The 22,983-nt window shown below is 38.2% G+C and overlaps 1 protein-coding gene across 2 annotated transcripts in view; it reads right to left on the bottom strand.

Moving 5' to 3' along the window:
* The window catches only part of EPHA3 (EPH receptor A3), a 178,145-nt gene that overhangs the window by 100,273 nt on the left and 54,889 nt on the right, over positions 1-22,983 (bottom strand). The gene's annotated exons all lie outside the window — the stretch shown is intronic.

The raw sequence follows: 22,983 nt of genomic DNA on the forward strand, positions 1-22,983 counted from the left end.
TACCCTGAATACATCTTAATCACCCTTGCATACTCCTTTTTTTAGTGTTTTTTTGGTTTGATTTTTTTGTTTGGTTGGTTTTTGGGTTGTCTCTTTTTGGGGTTTTCTGGGGTCTCTTTTTTTTGTTTGTTTTTGTCAATGTAATCTGTGGACTAAAGTCCCCATGCAGTTCAGATAATCATAAATTCCATTTCCCCACCTGTTGAAACCAAACCTGTGTGCAGACACTCTGAGGATAGTCCTGACTTGGAAACAACTGAGATGCAGGGTAGGATCTAGCCATTGCTTTTTGAGCGTTTCTGAAAAAAACAGCTGAAATTCAACTATTTCTTAAAGCTACCACTATATCCTCATTCCCTGCAAAGGCAGACCAAACTTTTATGAGTTGCACTTTATGTTTTGGGTTTTTCCTTCTGAGAATCTATCAGCAAAGGCTTTTGAAGCCCCAAATATTTCGAAGTGCAGCCTGTGCCGGGCTAATCAAGGCGAGTGCTTATTTATAACATCCCTGCTTGACTCACTAATCTCCTCTCTTTTCTTTATATGTGGGACCTGAAACTGTGGGTCTTTAGTTTTTAATACACCATGAAACCAGGACCTGATCTCTGCCCATTATACACGGGGTCATTTCTGACACACATTCTCTTTTTGATGAATTCAATCCATGTTACAGCTCTCAAGAGATTAACTGCTGTTACAGCACAATCACAGCAACTAAGGCTTAACTTTGACTTCTGAAAAGTTTGGGTTTGTTTTTTTTTTTTTTTCTCTCTCTTTCTTTGTTTGGGTAGGGTTTTTTACATTCCTTTCTTTGTTAAAAAAAGTTGTGGGAGAAAGGAATAAGAAGCACTCAAACTATTAATTGATGGTAATTGTTCTTATTTCATAAGCCTGCAAATCCTCTTTTTTTTCCATATAATAAAAGCCTTTCAGATCGTCTGAGCAAAAAATGTACTGGATTAACTTCTATTATGCAGCTCAGAAATCTCCAGGCCAGAAGAGGTGACATTAGCTTCCACAAGAAAAGCCTCACTGCAATAATTTATGGTTATTCACGAGAGGAAACTTTGCAAAACCTTCCAAAAAATGCAAGCATGGCAGCAGCTCCTGCTGGGATCAGGAGTATCACTTGCAGCACTGCTTTAACCACAATTTCACCTCCACACTTGTCGATGCATAAATCTTTCATTATCGCTGGGAATAACTGAGTGACACCTGGGAACGACATTGGAAATGAAAAAGCACCCTAAAGACTCCCACATCTCCTCAAAAAAGATGAATTTGAGAAGTTTATCCAAACCATTACAGTCAGGTTCATGTTAAGTATACTCACTTTATGTTCAGAGCACTCTTGAAATGGAAGAAGTGATAAAGTTGTCCTTGCCCTACAGTTAATGGCCATTGTATGGTAATTAATATGGACTAAATATTTCACTAGTGACCATATATAGAGAAATCATTCTAAAAATCCTTGTTATTCAAATTCCTCTCACTCCTCTAGCACATTTTATTTAAAATATAACACATTTCTGTTTTCAGGAATATATGACAAACATCCAGTCATAATCAAAGGGTGTCACAATCTGAGTGTCAGCCATCAACCTTTGGAAAGAAGGGTCCAAAATAAAAAAAAAGTATTTTATGTATTTTGTTTTCAAACTATAAGTCTTGGACCACTTCTAAGATACTCTGCAAAATATTGAGTATTTAGCTCCAATAAAATTTCAAATGCACAGATTTATATTTGCCATGTTTTACTATAGATGAATCAGTGTTTAGGGTACAACATGCTAGAAAATACTTCACAGTGATATTCTAAAAAATGCTATTTATGGTTTTTATGAAACAGCTCTGGCAAAGGTAAAACATCTTTGTTCACAGCTTTTCTCCAACTAACCTATCTTCCTTCAACAGAAAGATAATCTCTCAACTGTTTTAGAGAAATTTTATGTGTGCATACATATAAATATTTACATATGTGCAGTCACACACACATACACACAAAATTCATATTTTGGCAACTAAAGAGAATTTTGAAGGGATGCTACATGAGACTACTCCTCTGCTTTTCTCACTCTGTCCAGATTCTTAAATAAATAACTAAATGCAGTGTAGTGTGAGGACAGGAAATATATTTAATAATGCATCCATTTGTTCTGAGCCTTCAAAGGCTCAGTGACCTACAAAGCTGATCAGGTGGGGCTGTGGTTGGATTCCCACCAGCCACAGCTCCAATAATGAAAGCCCAGCATCACTCTGAGTGAGAGCTACTCTTCCCTCTTCAATTTGGATCACAAATACACTCTGGAACTCTGTGCTGCTAGAATCACTGAGCCATGGTGTTATTAAGGCTGGGAAAGGGTTAAAGTTAGTCTCATATCAACAGTAATGCACTGAAGTTATTGTTTCTATGCATTTATTCTTCTCTCACAGGAAAAATAGAGAAGAAACAGTGTTTAATTTCTCCCGTGTTCCCATTTGATAGGAGCAGTTTACAGAAAATTATCTCCCTACCATATAAAAATTTATATGAAGGGGACTTCTATTTTTAGACAATGGATTCAAATTCCTGATTAATTCCTCTGCAAATACTTCAGATCCCTGAGCATTTAGGGGTCCTTTGAACTGTTGAATGAACTGCTTTTAACTTTTTTTTTTCCCATGGAAGAAGCTGTAGCTTGCATGGGATAGAAGTGAGCACTCCACAGCAACACAGAGACCAAAATCAGGTACTAAACTTAACTCCAATGACTCACTGAGATGTCCCTGTCCCACTAATGTGTTTAAAAAGCTGTCAAACTTCCTTCCTTAACCTGCAGCACCAGGAGGAGATGCAGCCCCAAATCCCTGACCCTCTGCCTAGTTTGGGATGTTCCACACCCTAAAGGCTCAGCTGGTTGGAGGGGGACACCCAGAAGAGACCTATTAGCACCTCCACAGCTCAGGCCACTCTGCTTGATTACACATTCATTGAAATTAATTAATTTTTAATTTCCCACTAACCTCAGCTATTATAAATCAAGTCAACCAGGCCAGGGAAATGTTCACTGAAATATAAAACTGTGTGTGGAAGAGGTGTCTGAGCAGGGGTTCAACTTCAGCAATCTGTCACTTGAGAGACAAGAACAAAGCAAATTACTTTGCACAGAAAATATTAGAAAATAGTGTCTTGATTGATCATGCTGTTTCAGAAAGGGCACAAAAAGAAAAAGATGTTATACCAGTACTGAGCTCTGTAAGTCTGGATCTGGTATTCCAGCTAGTTGAATGGTTTGGCCATCTGGAAAATACATTTCTTATTTAATTTAACCATTTTGGGTTTTTTTGCTTGTTTGCTTACAAATGAAGGAGTAAAACTCAATTTACACAATAAAACAATAAAAATAATATACAATATTACCATATCTGTATGCATGAAAGCAATATCTAGGCTCCTCATAGATGTTTCTCTCACTGTCCTCAAACTTCTCTGCTATAGCAGAGAAATAATCTCACTCTGAGATATTGGCAGGTTTGATAAAGACTCACTTGATATCCTCCCTCCTGCCTGCTGGTGCTTGATTAGCATGACAGTCATTTATCAAACACATTTAAACCACAGGAGAAGGTTGCAGTTCCACCAAAATCAAGTCTCATACAAGACACACAACCTTCTGTCATCAAAAAAGATGGGAGTGGGAGGAGACCCCTTGGTCTCCAATTTTTGAAGTTCAGATTTATTATGCTGGAAGTATGAATGCATACCTGGGTTTGACCCCAGTTGTGTAGATGGAAGAGTAACTCACATCATAAACCTGAGCTGGTTCAATATTACCCTATTAATATTCATACATTGGGCACCACTGGTGGATAGCATAAGAAACATGGCCCTGAACACGTAAAATACCAGTTAATTTTAGAGACCAACTGGGACTTGACACCTCTGGTGCTACTTTTCTTTCTCTACTCAACATCCATTTTGCATTTACATCTGCTTACTCTCAATGTCACTTTGAAGCAAAGCTATTTTTCTTTGTTAGGGATAATATTTCATAGCCAATACCTTTACAAGTGTAAGAACTACTACAAAAAGAATTTCATAAAATAAGACCAGACATCCACAGAGATTCTATTGTTACTTGAGACTATTTTTGTAACTGCCTCTGCCTGAAAAGAGTACGCCAAGAAGACAAATGGGTTTTGATGCTTCCTCAGAATATTTCCCTACTCTCCAGGTATTTGTGGTAAAGGGACTTCTTGAGCCAGAGAAGGTGCTTTTGTATTTAATAATCTTTGACAGCATTTTCAGCATCCCCAGTGTCTCAAGGCCACCAGTACTACAGCTTAAAGTGCAATTAGACAATAATTAAAAAGGTTTAAGTAAGGAAATAACTACAGATGTCCTCTAGAAATGTGAGGATAAACCCATTATCTCACACCCTAACACACTGTGGATAATTTACATTAGTTAGTAATGTAGGAAGTTGAAGGAAGATATCCTTAATTCTGGTACTCTTAGGATAGAAACAGAAATGGGAATGGAAAGGTGGGGATTTCTCTTTTCCAGGAGATAAAACTCTTACTTCAAACTTTGCTGGCACTAATAGTTAATTTAAAAGCTGACACCTTTACTAATGGTAGCAGTGATGCCAATTTAAAACTATGATACCTTTAAGAACAGGGAAATCATCCCTGGTTGCATTTGGCTCCCATTCCTTTTTGGACAGAGATGGTTTCAGTAGGAGCATTCTATATTTAAACAGGACCAGTATTTCTTTTCCAAAACCAGAGTGCCTTGAAAGCTACTCAGATATGCAAGATTAGAGCTGACTGAGAAATCTTTTCCCAAACAATTTTCTGCTCAAAAATACTGGTCCATCTAGACTGAAATCCCTCCTCAAAACTGACAGGATGTGTACATGTGTATAAATATTTGGGTGACTGAAAAAGTCAATGAACCATCTATGTTGGAGCACACACATCCATAAATGTCATCTTAAAAAATCAGGTTATTGGAAGCTTGCCACCTGGTATTTCAAAAATGCTAATTTTTTGGAGTGTGTTTAAATTACCAAAAAAACCTAACCAAACAACTAACCATCAAATCAAACTAAACCCAAAATCTAAACATAAGGAATAAACTTTCCCTATATCCTCTATGAAAGTACTTTATGATACATGGCCTAATTTTTTATTTTCAATTTGATTTTATTCTGTTTCCTCTTGAATAGCTCATTTTGCTCTGTACAAAGTGTCTAAAGATAAACACAGAATGGTTAAAGACAAAGATTACAGAAACAAAAGACAGCTGATATTGCCAAAGGAAAACAGATATGTGAACACCATGGTTACTTTCAAGCAGCTATGGACCTGCCTTTAGGAAGAGAGGAAGAGATTATTTCACCTCAGAATGCAATGTCCTCTGGAGTGATGGAAGAGGTGAGATGGACATAACTATTCTTAAATTCTGTATTATCAAAGCACTCGGAGGTACCCTCACCTCCAGAATGACTTCCTGGTAAAGCCTGGGAGTTTTGTGTGGCTGTTTTTCAAACTGTCCACAGTCCTTTTTTTGTTTTTAGTGGCCTGGAGAACACAGCACCTGAATTAATCACAGCAACACAGAATCATTTAGGTTGGAAAAGATCTTTGAGCAATTTGATTTGAAACTTAAATTTCAAAACCAAAGCACCTTTAAAGTGTCTGCAGAAACACAAAATGCGAGAGCCTTCACTAAACTTTTATCTTAAGGATAATCATAAGAAATAGCAGCCATTATATTACTACATCAATATTTGGGCAAATAAAAGCAACTGTGTCTTCTGTAAGCCACTGAGCAGATGAGTTATGAAAATTAAAACTCATTCAGTGATCTAAAGGAAAACCATTTTAGGAACAGCAAAAGTCACCTCACATATGATCTTCTCATATGATCTCATCCATAGTGATGCTACATTTATTCCGTTTCATTCTGAAAGAAAAAAACCAAACCAAACCCACACTTCTGCTTTGTTTCATGCTAGCTCTTTTCCTCCCCTGAGAAGGTTTAAACACACATTATGAGCTTGGTCTAGCAATCATTCAAAGCAGAATTCTGACACAAGCCCACAAGAGTTTTGTCTGCACGAGGACCACAGGCTTGGCCTCTTGTGAATACTTTCATTAATACTGAAAGGCCCCTTTGTTTACTGCATGACCAGAACATGCATATGTGCCTATAAATGGGAGGCATTTATCATTCCCAAACAGTGATGAGGTGGCCACGGTTCATGAAGCAAGCAGAGAGATGAGACTCAAGAAATCCGAGTTCTGCTGCTCACAGATTTATGTGACCAAGCAACTGCATCTTTTCCTATTTTAGTACTCTATTTGTAAAATGTAGATGATGTTTTATTGTGCTTCAGAGTGCTTTCAGATTAATGAATTAAATTCCCTGATTGATCATTAAACAAAGAGACTTCTTTGCAAACATAATCATCAGCACGATGAAATATGAATGAGACGCTCTCCACTGAGATGCAGGGGAAGCAGGAAATCTCTCATTTAACAAAGCTAAAGTATTTCCACAACACAAAGCTGTGGCTTGGTCCATCTTCACTACAAATATATTTTCTACAACCACCACCAGATTGTGTGGACCTTATATGGCAGGCAAATTTTACAAAATCAAGAAACAAAAGAGAAGACATAGAAATAACTTGAGCCCTTAGAGGAACTTAACCTTTTTAACCCTTTTGGGGTGCACTGTGCCCACCCTTGAGTAGCCAGGTACTGAAACCATGGTGTTTACATATCTGTGTTTTCCTTTGGCAATATCAGCTGTCTTTTGTTTCTGTAATCTTTGTCTTTAACCATTCTGTGTTTATCTTTAGACACTTGGTACAGAGTAAAATGAGCTGTTCAAGAGGAAAGGGAATAAATCCTTTGAGCTCACAGGTGGCTCTGCTTTAGCAGCACCTGTGCAGTGCCTGTCACACTGTCACAGTGGTGTCACCACTGTCCCCAGCCCAGACTCCAGCATGCCTGGGACTCAGACAGGGAGGAGGGTAGCACATCAAAAAAGAGCTCCTAAAACTGGGAAATGACTTCTCTAGTCTGCAGCTATCAGGTCTGAAACTCGGGAGACTGGCTGAATCTGTAGCAGTGATCCTTTCAACCCACTTAAATCAGGAATAGGAATAATCAATACTGCTCTTAGAGTCACCCTCCCTGGGAAAGCCCTGAGGGGTATTTATCAGAAATTCTAGAAGCAGCGATTGTCCTGAGTGAGGAGCCTGAGCTGCACCCAGACAGGTCCTGAGCTCAGCTGAATCTGGGTGATAAGAAAAGATTGTGTCAAAGGGGAAGAAAAAATGGATGGGTGAGATGTGCTACCACTGGACACTAAAAAAGAATAAATAAATGGGTACTGGAGGAAAACAACTACAAACACAACTGCAGAGGACAACACTGAGCACCTCAGCTCAAGAAATCTGATTAAAATAACTCTTAATTCAAAATTAAATAGTGAGCAAGAGACTGCCACTTAAAAAGAGAACATTTCACCTCTCATAAAAAATACATAACACTTATGAACTAAGCTGAGATGACACAACCTAGAAAGTATTTTTTAAAAAACCCATTCAGATCATAATAATTGACTGCATTATTTGAATAATTATTTTTAAGCTCTAAATGAACTATGAGCTTTACTCATGGAAAACCATCCTAAGAAAAGCTAAAATTTAAGTATTCCAATCACAGTTCAGCTTAAGCCCAGCAAACAAACAGTTTTTTGGCTACAGACACAAGAGCTTCCAGTGTTTTTACATAATTCTAATACTTTATTTATGCACCAATCTTTCTTTTCACTGCACATGCCTTGGTAGCTTATTCTTTAAAACAGAGTTTTAAAACAGACCTCCTACATTTAAAATCATCCATTATTATTTATGCCATCAAATCAATTAATCCATTCAATTAAATTCATGTACATGCCTTTTTTTTATCAATACTATGTTTTTTCTAGATGAAATGTGTAACTGTTATTCATTGCTTTTTGTGTCACTTTTTTATTGATTACACAACGTGCAATTGGCAAAATTCTTCTAATGCTTTGGCAAGTTTTGGCTTTGTGGACAGTGGACTGGGAGCCAGATTTCCCTGGTCACTGAGCTGAGCTCCTGCAGGCTGCCAGCCCAGCATGGGGTGACCCAGCCTGATGCAGAGCTCCTGCTCAGGCTGGGGTGGAGCATCCCATGCTGGGACACGTGGCCTCTTCAGGCTTCACCCCCATGGCTTCTATATGTTTTCAAATAAATCTCCCTCTTCTGTGTTCTGCAAATTGCTCTCTCAAGGCATGCACAGAGAACAGACTTCCAGTTCTTCTCTCTCTTTATATATATATATATATATATATATATATATATATATATATATCCTTACAGAGATATAAGTGTGACAGAAAAAAAATATACATCAAGACCAAAAAACAAGGCAAAAAAAGACAGGTTTTCTCTTAAGGTATTGCACAGACTGATTTGAACCAGAAGCCCAGGCCCAAAGCCCTCAGGCATGCTGGAAGTTCAGCCCTGTGAATACAGTAATTTATGCAAACTCCTAAATTACAGGGAACGAGCAAACCATTTGCAAACCATTTCCATATATTGCTAATTGGAGCATTTTTCATGCATTTAGCTGTAATGAAACTGGGACCACGAAGACTCTGTAAAATACAAACCCAAAAGCAATAAAAACAAAGCCTTCAGGTTATCATTATTCTTCTGTAACAAAACATGTGTGGGCCACTGGTGAGTATTTTTTGTAACTGATAAAAAATATTTTTTTTTTAAAAAACCCTTGATGTACAAATATTGCATTACGTTTCTCAATGGCAGGGCTGTATCCTGAATAATAAGAGCTGTAAAAGCACCAGGGTGTACATAGCTTTCTGCAGTCTAACCTAAGTTTCAGCTGGACAAAATTACAATTGAACACAGAAAATTATTGCAAATAACTGGTGGTGAAGCTCAGCTACTGCCTTTTTATTGTTTTGAGAGACACTATTTTTAGACTAAATATGTGCTAAAGAATCTCTTTAATTACATATTTGTTTATTAAATTGATCATTTGAAAGTTGGACTCCATCTATTAGTAAAGTCACACAGCCAAATGCTTTTGTTTTCTGATTGTATAATATTCACTAGAATTAATAACACACAAATGGTACATATTTCACTGAAATATTCCAAAGTTCACATTAATGTTAGTTATAGAGGCTGGAATCTAAAATAATCCCACTTGATTAATATTATTAGCACACCAACTGTCTTATACTTTAAATCACAATATGAAGAAGTGATTTTGAGTCACTGACAAATCTAAGTATCTTCTCTTGGTAAATTAGCTGAACGATTAATTCATAATTTTGCAAATTCCATTATCTGATTTGTATTTTGATTTTGGATTTCACACATACAAAAATGTATTCACTAATGTATTGCACTGCATTCTTGACTGTAGAGAGATATGCTGTTTAAGAGGAACAATATTTTATTAAGTCACACATTCTCATCCATCCAAGAGCTGTTTGAAATTCTTGACTTCTTCCCATTAAATCAATGGGAACTTCACAACTGATTTCAAGCATGTCGCTGTTGAAGCAGGACGGGAATGAAGAGACTCTGACTCAGAAGGCTGTGAGAGTAAAACTCCAGTTTATTCAAAATACATCACTTTTTTATACAGAGTTTCAAGAGGACCAACTCCATTGGTCCTGAAGTGAAAACAACTTACAGCATTGGTGCAAAGTGCTTGACGCACAGTGATAGAACTTAACTATAAACAATGTGAGCAACAAGAGAGATAAAGAATTATTTACATTCTTCTCCAGCTCTTTCCCAGGCTTCTGCCTAGCTAGAAACTCTCAGTTTCTGTCTTTGACTGAATCTGAGACCCACAGTTAGAGACTTCACATCTGAAATGCAAAGACGAAAAAGAAAGCACATCCTCCACCAGGCAGCCACTCCCCAATGTCCCACCTTCACAGGAGGCAAGACTGAAGCTTTGCTGATGCAGAAAGCATTCCTGCTCCTCCAGGCCCCTGCCACGTTCAGCTGGCAGGCTCCAGCGTGCATCATCCGTCTCTGTCACCGCTTCCAGCGGCTCCCACTGCGAGCCAGCCACCAGCATCAATCTGAGCCCAAGGGCTTGCCAGCTCTGAGGTGGAGAGCTGCCTTCCCCCCTACCCACTGCCTCCTGCCAAAACAGGAACAGAGCACACAGGCAGGAAAAGCAGCCTGGGCACAGCTCCTCAGGTCTGTCACAGCGTGAGAAGGCCGAGTGCAAAGTTATTTTAGCAGCCACGAAGGGAGGAATGAATGCTCTGACCCTATGGATGGGTTCTGATGCAGAGGATGCTCCTGCTCCTCAGGGAAAAGCACACCCAGAGCCACTGGTGATTTCTACTCATTTCTCCTCATTTCATTTCCCCCAGAATGAACAAGTCTATATTTGTTAGGAAGCATTTCCCTGCCTTGCAGTGAAAGCCTCGCAGGCACGCTTTTGATGACTCTCTAATGGGAATGTTTAGTACCTCTACCAATAGTTGTCTTCATAAATATCTTTTTTTTGTTCAATCTTTACACAAAATCACGGTTGTCACATCCCTTCACGTGTTCAACTTGACATTAAGGGAACTCCTAATGGGACCTGGTGTGAATGATTCTGCTCACATCCAAGAGTCTCCAGAACATAACAGTCAAGTACATCTCACTCCAAAAGTCTTCACAACTACTGGTGGAAGGAAAAAATTATATATTTTCTTTTTTCCCCTCAGCTAGAAACCTTCTCAAATTACTCCACAATGTGGACTGTTATCCAAAACCAGTTAGTGTTTCTAAATTGTTTGCAGAGAGATTTTATAACACTGTTTATTCCTCCAGTTGTTTTTAAGTCAACCTTTACACAGACAGATTTTCAAGTAATGGAAACAGTCTATAGAAAGTCAACAAACACATCATCAAACATCACAAAACAAAGTGAAATGACTGTGATTTACAATCTGCAAGGAAGGACCAAAAGTCTTAACTGTATCAAAACACGTCACTTCTAAGATGTCAAGAGAATTTCTTAAGTCCTAACTCCCAGAAACTTTTTTCAGTCTCCCATGTGATCCCACAGCAAGGTTATGAATACATAACCTTGTGTTTGGGTAGGGAGGTTGGGAATCTGATAGACTTGACCAAACTGATTCAGGATAAAAGCCCCTTTCTGCCTTCAAACCTCCAATCTAGCAAAAAGATGAAGGCAGGAGGTAGGAGCACAACATAGAACCCAAGTGCCTAACAAAAATGACTCAGGGGAGCACAGAATCACAAAATCACCAAGGTTGGAGAAGATCTCCAACATCATCCAGTCCAACCTTTGACCAAAGACCAACCAGCCCAACCAAACCATGGCACTGACATGTCCAGGTGTTTCTGGAACACTGCCAGGGATGAGGACTCCACCACCTTCCTGGGCAGCCTAGTCCAATGCCTGCTCACCCTTACAGGGAAAAAAAATCTTCCTGCTGGCCAACCTGAACCTTCCTGGGGCTGTCCCCTCTTGTCCTGCAGTTCCATGGGAAAAGAGGCCACACCTTGCCACAGTCTCAGGTATAGTCAAGGTCTCCCCTGAGCCTCCTTTCCTCCAGACCACACAAAACCAAGAAAACACCTGTAGGTTGAATTACAGCAATCTGTGGACATCAGACAAGGCAGCTTCCCAGCAGATGGATAACTGACCAGCTATAAAATAATCCCTAATTATTAGAGAATTTGGGATAGAGGCTATGCTAGGTTTTAAGGCAGCCATTTAAACACACAGGCTCTGGAAAGTAATTATTGCACAGAAAAAAACCCAACGCATTCAATTCCAAAGAAGCCTTTAATCCATGTTTAAATAAGCTCTTTACTGAACAGGCTTGTGCCTGAACACCTGCTTTTACCACAGGATTTGGCAGTGCCTTGTGTATTTTTCAATTAAAGATTAGTATTTAACTTTTGGGGGAAAGCAGGGCCTACTTGTTCAGGGAAGAGATTAAAAATTAAAAGGTTAGGTTGTTATCACACTGCAGCTGTAGATCAGAGGCAAAACCCAAAATCCAATTGAGTGAAAACTCCTGCGAGCTGTGTTATTGCCATCACATTTCAGATTTGCTGTGGATTAGAACGGATCAGGAGCATGGCTGCAGTGTGAGGGCAAACAAGGATTAAACTTTTACCCAGCCCAACAAGCTCTGCTACCCTGTTCCTCCAAGCCTCTGAGGGATCCATCACCTGATACCTCCTCTCACCTTCTACAAGTGGCCATAGAAAGCAGGGAGAGGAGGACTCTGAGCTCTGCTGCACACACACAGCTCCTCCCTGGCCACAGCAGCTGCTTGCCCATGAATACGGCATGAAGCAGCTGTTCCCAAAGGATGAGGATGACAAACTGCACCTCTGAGTCATCCCTACAAAGGGAAACCATGGATGTGACCATGCTTCCTATGTCACATCACTGACAAGTGCTTTATTTCATGTCCTTCTACTAAGGATGCTGCAGAGCAGGGATAAATCCACTATACAGAAAAGCTCTAAAAAAGCCCCAAATCCACTGAGTTCAAAACCAGGTGCAGCTTTTTGACTTTCAAGTTCACAGAATCATAGAACTGTCAGGGTTGGAAGGAACCTCTGGAGATCTTCCAGTCCACCTCCCACGTAATTTCCAGAATTTCTGAGAAACTGCTAGGTACACACCCAGAGCCCTTGGAAATTCAGTGACACAAAAAAAAAATGGGGGAAAAATTATTAAGATGCTGGCCAGACAAAATTCAGAGAGACAATTCATGCCTTCCTCTGAGAAGGCTCTTGAGAAAACAGTAAATCTTTTTTAGTTCAGCTTCATTGAGACAGAGTTCCCTGAAACACAGGAGATGTGTCACTGTTTACTGCACCTCACATCAGCTTTCAATCACTCAGTGTAACACAGTCATTATGACAATTTAATATTATTATTTGCAGACCAATTCCATGTGAGCCTGTGACAGAGACCTCGCCAAACATGGACTTGAAGCAGTCACCAAATTTATTTCCCCAGAAACATGAATATTTTTAGCAGGTGGGCACAGATTAAACCCTTTAAAGACACCACTGACTCATACTCCTGTCTGAACTAAAATCAGTATTCCTTCTTTTCTGTGGTGAGCCTCTTACTTAGTAACTTTTTTTTTTTTAAGAATACTAATTTCAGAATTTAGGTTTCAGTGAAATAAGTGTATTTTATTTATTATGGTGATTTTTTTTCTCTCTAGTCTCTTTCCTCATTCTCTTTCTTATTCTGACCCTCTTATAAAAATGCTTTTAGCCTTCTTCCACCATCTGCTGTGGTTGGTGTGGGCAGAGAAAAGACACAGAAGCTGATTCCCCTTTCACTGTTAATTTCACTGCCAGTTTATCCCCTCACACAGGGTGAGAAACAAGACTCACATTGCTTGGCAAATGCCACTCACACATAAAAATTTCATGTCTTCCTAATTCCATCTTCTGCATTTACAAATACTCCTATGAGCTCGAAGTGAAGGCTCTGGACACTCAAAGTCAAAAAAAAACCCAGAGATATTATACACTGCATAAAAGTAGCAGCTGAAGGAATAGTTGATTAATTAATGAAGATGAAGGCTCATTAGCTGAGGTTACCTGAGGTTTCTAACCAGCTACAATGCTCTGCTTCCCACCCAGCCACCTCCTCCTCCTCCCCAGGATAACTCCAGTTTTGCAGCTGCAGCAGTGATCTCACTCTCGTGGTTAATACATCTTGACTCCACTTCAAGTCACAGTCCCTCAGCCCTGTTTCAGTTTTCCATTTTATCCTTTTGGGAGCAAAACCTGAAAATTCCTAGAGCAGATTTGAAGAGTAGCTTCTTAAAATAAACTGCCCAGAGCTATCATCTCAGTATTAGGATCACATTACCAAAACCAGGAAAAAAATCCTGTTAGACTTTCAGAGAGTTCAAGTTGTTCTGGCATCTAAAGAGGCACATTACAGCAGCTGGAGATGCTCCTGTTAAATCTGAACTATATATTGTTGAATAATTTCCTTGTAATTTTTATAATAATAGCAAGGACTGCATTATGCCCCTCATTAGGAAAACAAAGGAGGAATTTTTACTTACTGGATTCTGCAGCATATTGTAAATGCAGGTGAACCTGGTGGGAAGAAATGATGATGTCTGACTCAGTTCAGAAGGCTGAATGATTTCTTTATTATAACTCTGCTAAAATACATTAATATACTATATAAAAGGAGGATACTAAAACTACAAACCTACTTTTTCTAACTCCCATATCTAACAATGACCCTCTGTGAGAGTCCAGCACCAGGTGGGTTGGATTGGCCATCAGGCTCAAACAATCCTCACCAGAATCCAATCAAGCACTCAGTCCAGGTAAACAATTCTCCAAACACATTCCACATGGGAAAAAGAAGGAGCAGAAATAGAAATTGTTTTCTCTTTCTTCTCTCTGTGCACCTCTATGAAAAATCCTGAGAGAGAGAAGAATGTGCCTGCCACAACACCATCTTAATATTAACGTGGCATTAAAAAATTGCTACAGAAGACATTTATAAATAAACAATTCTATATGTGCATACCTAAATCTCAGAATTACCTCTTACAGAGATAAAGGGGCTGGTCAGGTTAGGTCAAATTCTGCCTAAGTGACCTCTGTATAGGGTTGCAAAACATCAAAGAATGTTTAATATTTTACTTTAATATGTTTGCCACATTTTAGGTCTTTTCTTAGTTCAGCTGGATAACAGATGATCATTTCAACATATTTTACTGCTTTACTATAGTCACCTCAGAGATTTTATCTTTTCTTTTTTTTTCTTTTTCCTAGGAGAAGGAAAGAATTTTTTTCTTCTTTAAACAACAGGTTTTTGTCCCATCCTCATTATGCAGGGAGAGACGGGAATGGGACACACCAAAAAAGTTGTATTTCTAGATGGCAATGAACTGCTGGTGGAAGATTTTTGGTCACTTGTTTAGTGGCATTTTTTAAAGGTAAGAGCTGGGCACTCTAAGTAATTTATTCTGTTATTCTCCTCACCTTAAATATCTCTGCCACATCAAAAAGAAGCAGTGGGTTTTTCTTTTTATGTAGAACTAGTTATTGTGACAAATTATTCCCCTTCTCTAAATTGGAGGACAGATGAATTGTCCATAAGATTTTGAACTCCTGATGACCACCTTATTCCTACTACTGTTTGGGATGAGCACAGGGAATTACTAATTTCATAAGGTTTCATGCTATTTCACATGCTCAATTTACTGAAATTTAAGTATGTGAACAAAAGCAGTGTCACTTAAGTGAATTACTCTGCTAAAAGCATCTGAAGTCAAGTGTGGGACACACAGCCTCTAAAAATACACAGTAATTTACTTGAAAATTTTGAAGCAATCATTCCATAAAACTTTGATATGCTTTTAGAGTACAAAAAGTGGTCTGGATATGGCCATGGATAAACTGTATACTGTTAAAGCCCCCCACCCTTTTCTGACAATTGACTATCATTGTTAATAAAAAGTATTATATAAAAATAGCTAGAAAAAAGTACTTGTAAAAAGTTTAGAAAAGTTAAGTCACAATTCGAAAAAGCACATGGACTGGAAACACCAATGGCAAGTAAAATACCTTATTTCAAGCATAATGTTGAAGAGAACTGTCCTGTATCACTTCTGCAGCTATTCAGGCCTGGCACAGCATCAGCTTTTACCATATGGCTTTTTCTTCCCTTGCTGAAAGTGAATCTTCCTGTCAAAGAGCAGCTGTTCTAAATTATCACATCAAATTTTAACCTTACAGTAGACAAGCACTGAACCCACAGAGCCATGATGGTGAAATAGTTCACCTCCTTGACCTGGGAAGGATTTGTCATCATTTAGGGCTATCCCTGCCTTAGAACAATACCTACAGTAATTGCCAGGGTATCTGATACTTAAAGCTGAAGCCACAAACAAATTCTAGGCAGTAAACTTTGTATTTTCTCTCCCTAAACAGGCTGTGTGAAGTCTAAGTTATTATTTTCCTGGCATGCCATAAAGAACAACACTGAATTTCAGACAGAATGACAGAATTTCAAACACAAGGAGGATGAGACACTACAAATGAACTGAATGTTATTGAGTTTGTCATCCAAGAAACAGCAAATGTTGCTACTTCTCCCACAGTCTGAGTGTTTCAATAAAGTCTGCTATCAATTGCTAGTTATTTAGATGTCTGCCAACAGCGTGTTTTGACAACATCTTGTGCTTCACACTGAGGAGCAGCAGACTCAGAGAAGATTCTCCTCATCTTGTACTCATCTTTTAAGATGGTCCTTACTCTGAGAGCATTTTCAGAGCTGTGTGTTATCAAAACTCACAGCTCTTTCTGCAATTGCTCTCTAAAGCCTAGTGCCAGCTACCAGGGGTAATGCAAACCCCTGTTAGCCTTTATAAGTCCCACTCTGGAACTAAGAAGGGATTGTCAAATTGCTCCATAAACTCTGCCAGTGGCAGGGAAACTGTCAGAATCTGTGGTATTGATGATTCTGAGATTGTAGAAAGTCTCTGTCTTTCAGCCCCGCTGCCAAAGCAGAAGCCATAATTGGTCTGTGCTGGTTTCAGGGTTGTTTATTCTGTTTATCTCTAACATGTTCTGCTGCCCTGCCCAGCTCTGTCCTGCAGGGCAGCGTGTGGGGCTCTGCCCTCAGTGGGATGTTACAAACATTAAATACCAGAAACTCCCTGGCCTGGATTTACAATAATGTGCCAATATCTGTCACCTACGTTGGACAGTGTGTCCCCAGCCTGAAACAACAGAAAAATGCCAACACTCCAGTGAAACATGGAGGGCATGAAGAAGGAGAAAAAGGACAACACACACCCAATTTCCTCCATCTTGTCCCTTTGGACCCCTCATCTAGAATCCTAAAATTTTACTTTTGCACCCGTGCCACACTTAATCATTACTTATATCAAACACTCAGAGCTTGTAATTCATCCTGTAAGATTGAAAACTCTTTTCCATGGACAGAGATCACAGACAGTGTCTCTGGGGGCTCTGTCCAGGGGGTTCCTGACCCCTGCCAGGGTCCCAGACCTTCCAGGGCAGCCAGAGGGAAGCCCTGGATTCCCACAGGAAACCAGTGGAAAAAGTTCCCTGAATTTCCAGTGACAATGCAACCTTCGTGCAAGTCCAAGACTGAAAAATCACCCAAGGCACGGTGAGCAAAACGTGCTGAGGATGATCCTCATTATTTAGTCTTTAATCTTTTGAAAACTTCCAAAGAAGGGAGCCCATTCCAGTGAAAAGGTTAAGGAAATGCCAGCAAGATCCCTTAGGATACTCAGTGACAGACATCCAGGAGATTCCTGCAGGAAAATCCTGCACACAAATTCAGTGGTAGCGCTCTTGAACAGGTGAGTGGCAGAGAATTAAGGCAAATATTTCTGTGTTGAGAAGAGCAAGTAAATGTTTCACAAAGTTGTTAAACTGGAGAGAACCTGGGTTCTAGCGGAGTGTTTGAGGAGTTTTCTTGTCAAGGTTTAGGGTGGGGTGGTCATTTTGTTGTTTGAAAAGCAGGTAAGGGAGACAAGGAAAAAACTGCCAACACACCCACAAAGTGGCAGAACAAACACTTATAGTGGTAACATATCTGGATTAAACAAACATACAAATGTATTAATTTGCATTTTGTGACTGATTAACACTTTTGCAAATATTTCCATCTTTTTCTGAGTGAACCTTTCTATTTCCCACCTGGTTTTAAACACAAAAATTCAATTTTAAACTATCTAGTCCTGACATATATTGACACTGTAGCGCTGAACAACTTGGAGAGTTGTACTGCTAAGTTTTCTAAGAACACTCAACAGTAATGTTAAATTCAAGCTCCTGATCACTGAGTGTTAAAAACTTTATAATATTTATAATCATGTTTTTAAATACTTCTATCACAATCTCCAAGAAATTTAGTAAAAGCTTTTTCAAGAAACTAAAAAGGATCAAAATAACACTTTTCTTACATGTATGAAAGAATATGCATATTATTATATAAAAGAATAATCTCTTTTCCAATAATTTCAGAATTTTGGTTTTTTTTCTTCTGGATGTGTGACAAATATGTGTCAAAAAATCACAACTTTGTGCCCAATAAATTTTGCCTTAAAAACTTGCATTTTTATATCTACTGCCTATGATGAACAAATTGGAGAATATTTTCCAAATTTGTAATAGTCAGAAAATATTACATAAAAAGTTGGCTGAGATCATTAGGAAGTATTGAATGCAACATAATTATTCTCCCATAAAAATCACCTGGACATCTTCAACATAACTTTTGTAAGAGTTAAATAAATTCTAAGCAGGAAGGTAAATCCTTCACTGTTGTGCTCTGTTTATGTACTTACAGAATATAAAGTGGATCAAAACAATGAATATTTTACATATAAAGTGATTCATAATTTATAGCTTCTGTCATTTTAGTTTACCAGCTTGAAAGATTAGGAGTCCTTTTAAAAAGCACCTCTCCTCCTTTTTAAAATTAAAACAATACAAACCAAAGGAATAAAAAACACACTTCAGACCTCTGCTTAAAAAATTTGAATCCTCAACTTTTTCAGATTTCATGTAAAAGGAAACTTTTTTGATTGCTCCATTATTATATTGAATGATCTCCATATGATCATTGCCTATATTTTATTAAATGTAAATTTTCCTGTGCAGAGTCTAAGAGTTAAGGCCTCACATTTTTGCAGTGTAACACATTCAAGCCACTGAATTAATTCCAAGGGAAACTCTGCATCTGCAAAAAGCATTTGTGCCTTCTTTCCGTTTTCACTTGCACAAAATTGAGTAGTTCCTCACAGCATCTTTTTCTCTTTACATGTAAAGTCATATTTTTTCCTAGTGATCTAGGAAAGTAAAAATTAGATTTACTTATGCAGAGACAAAATGGTTATTTAAAGCATAGAGGAAAAAAAAGTAGTCTGGAGAAATGCTTTTCTTCCTTGGTATTAATGATGTTTTACATATTTTTACCTCAATTGCAGCAGTCATTGCACTCAAAGAATTAAGCAATATATGTGATGGTTCAGATTTAGCAGCCACAGATGGCATTCCTTTCATATCTCCAGAAACTCAGAGAGAGAAATTGATTTGAGAGATGCTCACTGCACAACTTGAAGCACTGAAAAATTTAGTCTTAGGGGAAATTTTGTGAAGTCATTTTTGCAATAACCAGGCAAAGTGAGTGAACTTATCCTCTCCCTCCTTTACCCCTCACTCCCTTTTCTCCCATTCACTTTACCCCTCACTCCCTTTTCTCCCATTCAATCCACCTGATTAATAGATAAAAGTTGAACACATAAGGAAGAACTGTTGGGTTACATTCTTTTTCCTTCTGGCTTTGTTATAGAAAATGTATCAGTCACTCATGATTAAAGCTTACGACTTTATTACATAGCATTACATAGGAAATATAACAGTTCAGACTTACTCAATTCCAGCAACTAAAATTTAGAACTATACCTTGAAACAACACCATGCATAATATGTTATTCTATGCTTTTTGGGTCATTCTGTTCAGGCTCACCAATTTAAATTTTTAATTTGATAACCAGAGCCAGAAAATTTGATTTTGGTATGGTGGGTTGCCTGTTGGAAGCCTTCAAAAGAGCATTCAAGCTCTCTCATGGTCTCACATGGATAAACAATTTCCCACTGCAAGCTTGCTAATTAAGTATATTGTAATGAAAAATAACCTTTTTCATGTCCAACTGGTCTTCCTCAAGTGCATAAGTAACCATCAGAATAGACACACTCAGTATAGAAAAGATTTATTAGTCCAAACCTGCCAGTGCAGGATTTCCTCTATCATCTGGTTACTGCAATTCTTTAAAAAACAACTCCTGAAATGAGGCTTCCATTATTTCCCTGAGGAGCTTTAGAGAACTACAGATAGGTTTTCTGCCATTTATCTTACATTTCCCATTTATTTTAGTACCAATATCCCAACTAACCAACCTTCAGAGAGTGAGATCTAGTTCTTCTATGGTGTTCAAAATAAAACTGAGTCAAGCTTTTCCACTTACAGATCCCTCACTGGGCAGGTGATATGAATGCTCCTTTTTTTAACTCAATCTCTGGGCTCTTCCAAACTCTAAGCCACTGTCTAATCTCCTTCTGCACTTGAAACTTAAATAGTGTATACAAGACTCATTGCCTTTTTCATAAAAATCACATTATATGTACAGAAGCAGTCAAAAAGGATAAGGTACAGAGCAATCAGGCTGTCCTTTTAAAAAGAAGGCACTAGTAGAGAGGAAAAGCTCAGAAAAGAGGAATTAGAGATGAGCTATTAGACATGAAAGAGATCTTGAAATTTGTTAATATGGAAGCTGAAAAGGCAGCAGTTATTTCCTCACTATACAGGAACATAGGAAACCTTATCCCAGTGACTCTAAACAAGAAGGATTGCACACAGCAAGAAATTATGCTTTACAAGCAAGGCAAGATATGGCATTCACTGCCACAAAAATTAAGAGATTAAAAATATAAATGAGTCAAAATAGAGACAAATTACCAAGAGACTGGTCACTGACTCCTATTGTACAAAGTCTTTCTTGCAAAATGTGTCCTAAATCTTAAAAAAGTTGGCAGTAGATTGGCAGAAGCTTCACCCAGGAATGCAGCACTTTTATTTAGTTTCTTATACTGTCCCTTAGTTTCCTTCGAAGGATGCTGTTAGTCACTGTCAGAGAAAGAATATTAAGACAGATCTAACCTGATCTATTCTGCCTGTTTTATGGGGAACAAATTGAAAAGATGATTTTTCCCTTGTTGACTGAGGAGAAGGATGGAGATTATTAGAAAGTATTAAGCTTAATATGTAGTTCCAGCCAACTTGGGGATTTTCCCCATAATTAAAACACTAATTCTAAGAGAGAAGATGCCAGGAAATTGTAGTTTGGTCAGAGTGAAAATATAGCTTATAAAAGATGTTGTGAGAAAGAAGGCCCATTCAACCATGAAATATTAAAATAAGATTAAATAGACAGGATCACTGTGATGCTAAAAAAGCTTTAATAACAAACAGACTACAGTGTATGGCATATTCCATTTTAATTAACTAATATATGCATTAATTAAGGTGAAAAATGGGTATGAAAATGTGGTTTTTCCAACTTGCTCCCCAACACATCTTACTTCACTTCAGAGAAACTCTAATCCCTCCCAAACACTGAGCAGGTACACAAGCCTTTGCTAGAGGAGGAATTAAAACTTAAGCAGTTAACCTCAAGTGTATAATTTTTGGGAAATCTCTGCTTCACAAACACCCAATAAGGAGGACAAGGATGGTCACAGTGAAATTCTTTTGCTGACTGATAGGTAGGGAAGTTGCTGCTATACAGGAAACAAAATCAGTCAACAGCATCCAGAACAGAACAATATTCCATCCAGAAAAAACCCATCATATATACAAGCTTACATACAAAGTGTTATAAAAAATATGCACCAATAACAAAAAATTATCTGAGTTTATGTTGACTTTTCCTGGTTGTGTAGAGAAAAGAAAGCAGTCAAGTAAATAGGTGACATATTTAGGAGGCCATGACTGTGTCTAGTTTCCCAAGTACAAAGAAAAGCTGTTCTGAATGGAATTTAAATAGGCTGATCTTAAACCATTAAAGTACTTCATTTTAATCCTCAATTATAATCTCAGGCTAATGCAAAATGACATTGTTTATGAAAACAGCATTATGGAAACAAAATCAGAAACAGTCTGAACACAAACCAAATTATGATCTCTTAAGATCTTGAGAAGCTCTTAAATGTTTTTAACCACTGGGAAGACAATAACCTCTGCTAATTACTCCTTCAGACTTCAACTGAAACTTATTTTTCCTAAGTTATGCCTTCATTCCAGCCCATGCTTGTAACAGCATTTTGGGGTTACATTGCCACAATCCTGATCTTACTGTCCTTTCGATGGAGAAAAAAAAAAAAACAAAACAAAAAAAAAACCAACAAGGAAATGCAAAAATCCTTAAACACCATAAAAGATGGAGCAAGAGAAGGAGAGAAGAAAAAGAGAAAGTAAGATGCAGGAGCAGCCTTGATCCTGAGGTCAAAGCTGAACTGGTTTTCTGAGTTTTCCAATGCCTGCTGTACCACCAATGCCAACAAATGTGAGGTTTGGAGTTCCTGCTTTTAAAGAGCCACTTCAATCACACGCACTGAAAGGATCTGATCAATAGGACATCCAATAAAAGCTAACAGAACATTCTATGTTAATTCAGAATAACCAGAAGGACCTGTTGCTATTGTTAACAGCTTCATCATACAAAACCCCCTTGATCAACAGTGAGTGAGGAAGCAAAAAACCAAACCAGAAAAATATATTCATTCTGTGGTCTGATTTTCTCTGCAAAGCTCAGTAGGAGCTGCCTTGCCTTCCTCAAGCATTTGGAAACTTGTTTATAATAAAAGTTTAGTTTCATTTATTTAGCTTTACTTTTGCTCAGTTGTAGTCTCTCTGTGCTCACCTGTGACTGAAACTCTAAACCAACAGCTTCCAACCATTTACAGGAACACAGGCTTTGTAGCAAGCAAGAATATACACAGTGGATAAAAGAGTCACTCATGTTTTAGCATTTCTAAGTACATCTGTAGGAGGCCTTGGATAAAGCATATCTGAACAATAAAATATCTTCCCCTGAATTCAGCTCTTAACAGAAGAGCTTACTTTGTTTTTTGATAAATAACAGTACCTTACCCCAGAAAAGCATCCTTAGACCAGGCTACTCAGTTTATTCAAGGGCAAAAGATTATTTAAAATCTCCTTAAAAGAAAAATCAAAGCAAGAACACTCTTACCCCTTCTCCCCAATGGCTGCCTGACATTTTCTGAGAAAAAGTCATGGCTATGGTTTGTTGGGTTCTCAGTAACTCCCTAG

This window comes from Lonchura striata, chromosome 1 (assembly GCF_050655825.1).
Source record: "Lonchura striata isolate lonStrDom1 chromosome 1, ASM5065582v1, whole genome shotgun sequence".
Taxonomy (NCBI): Eukaryota; Metazoa; Chordata; class Aves; order Passeriformes; family Estrildidae; genus Lonchura; species Lonchura striata.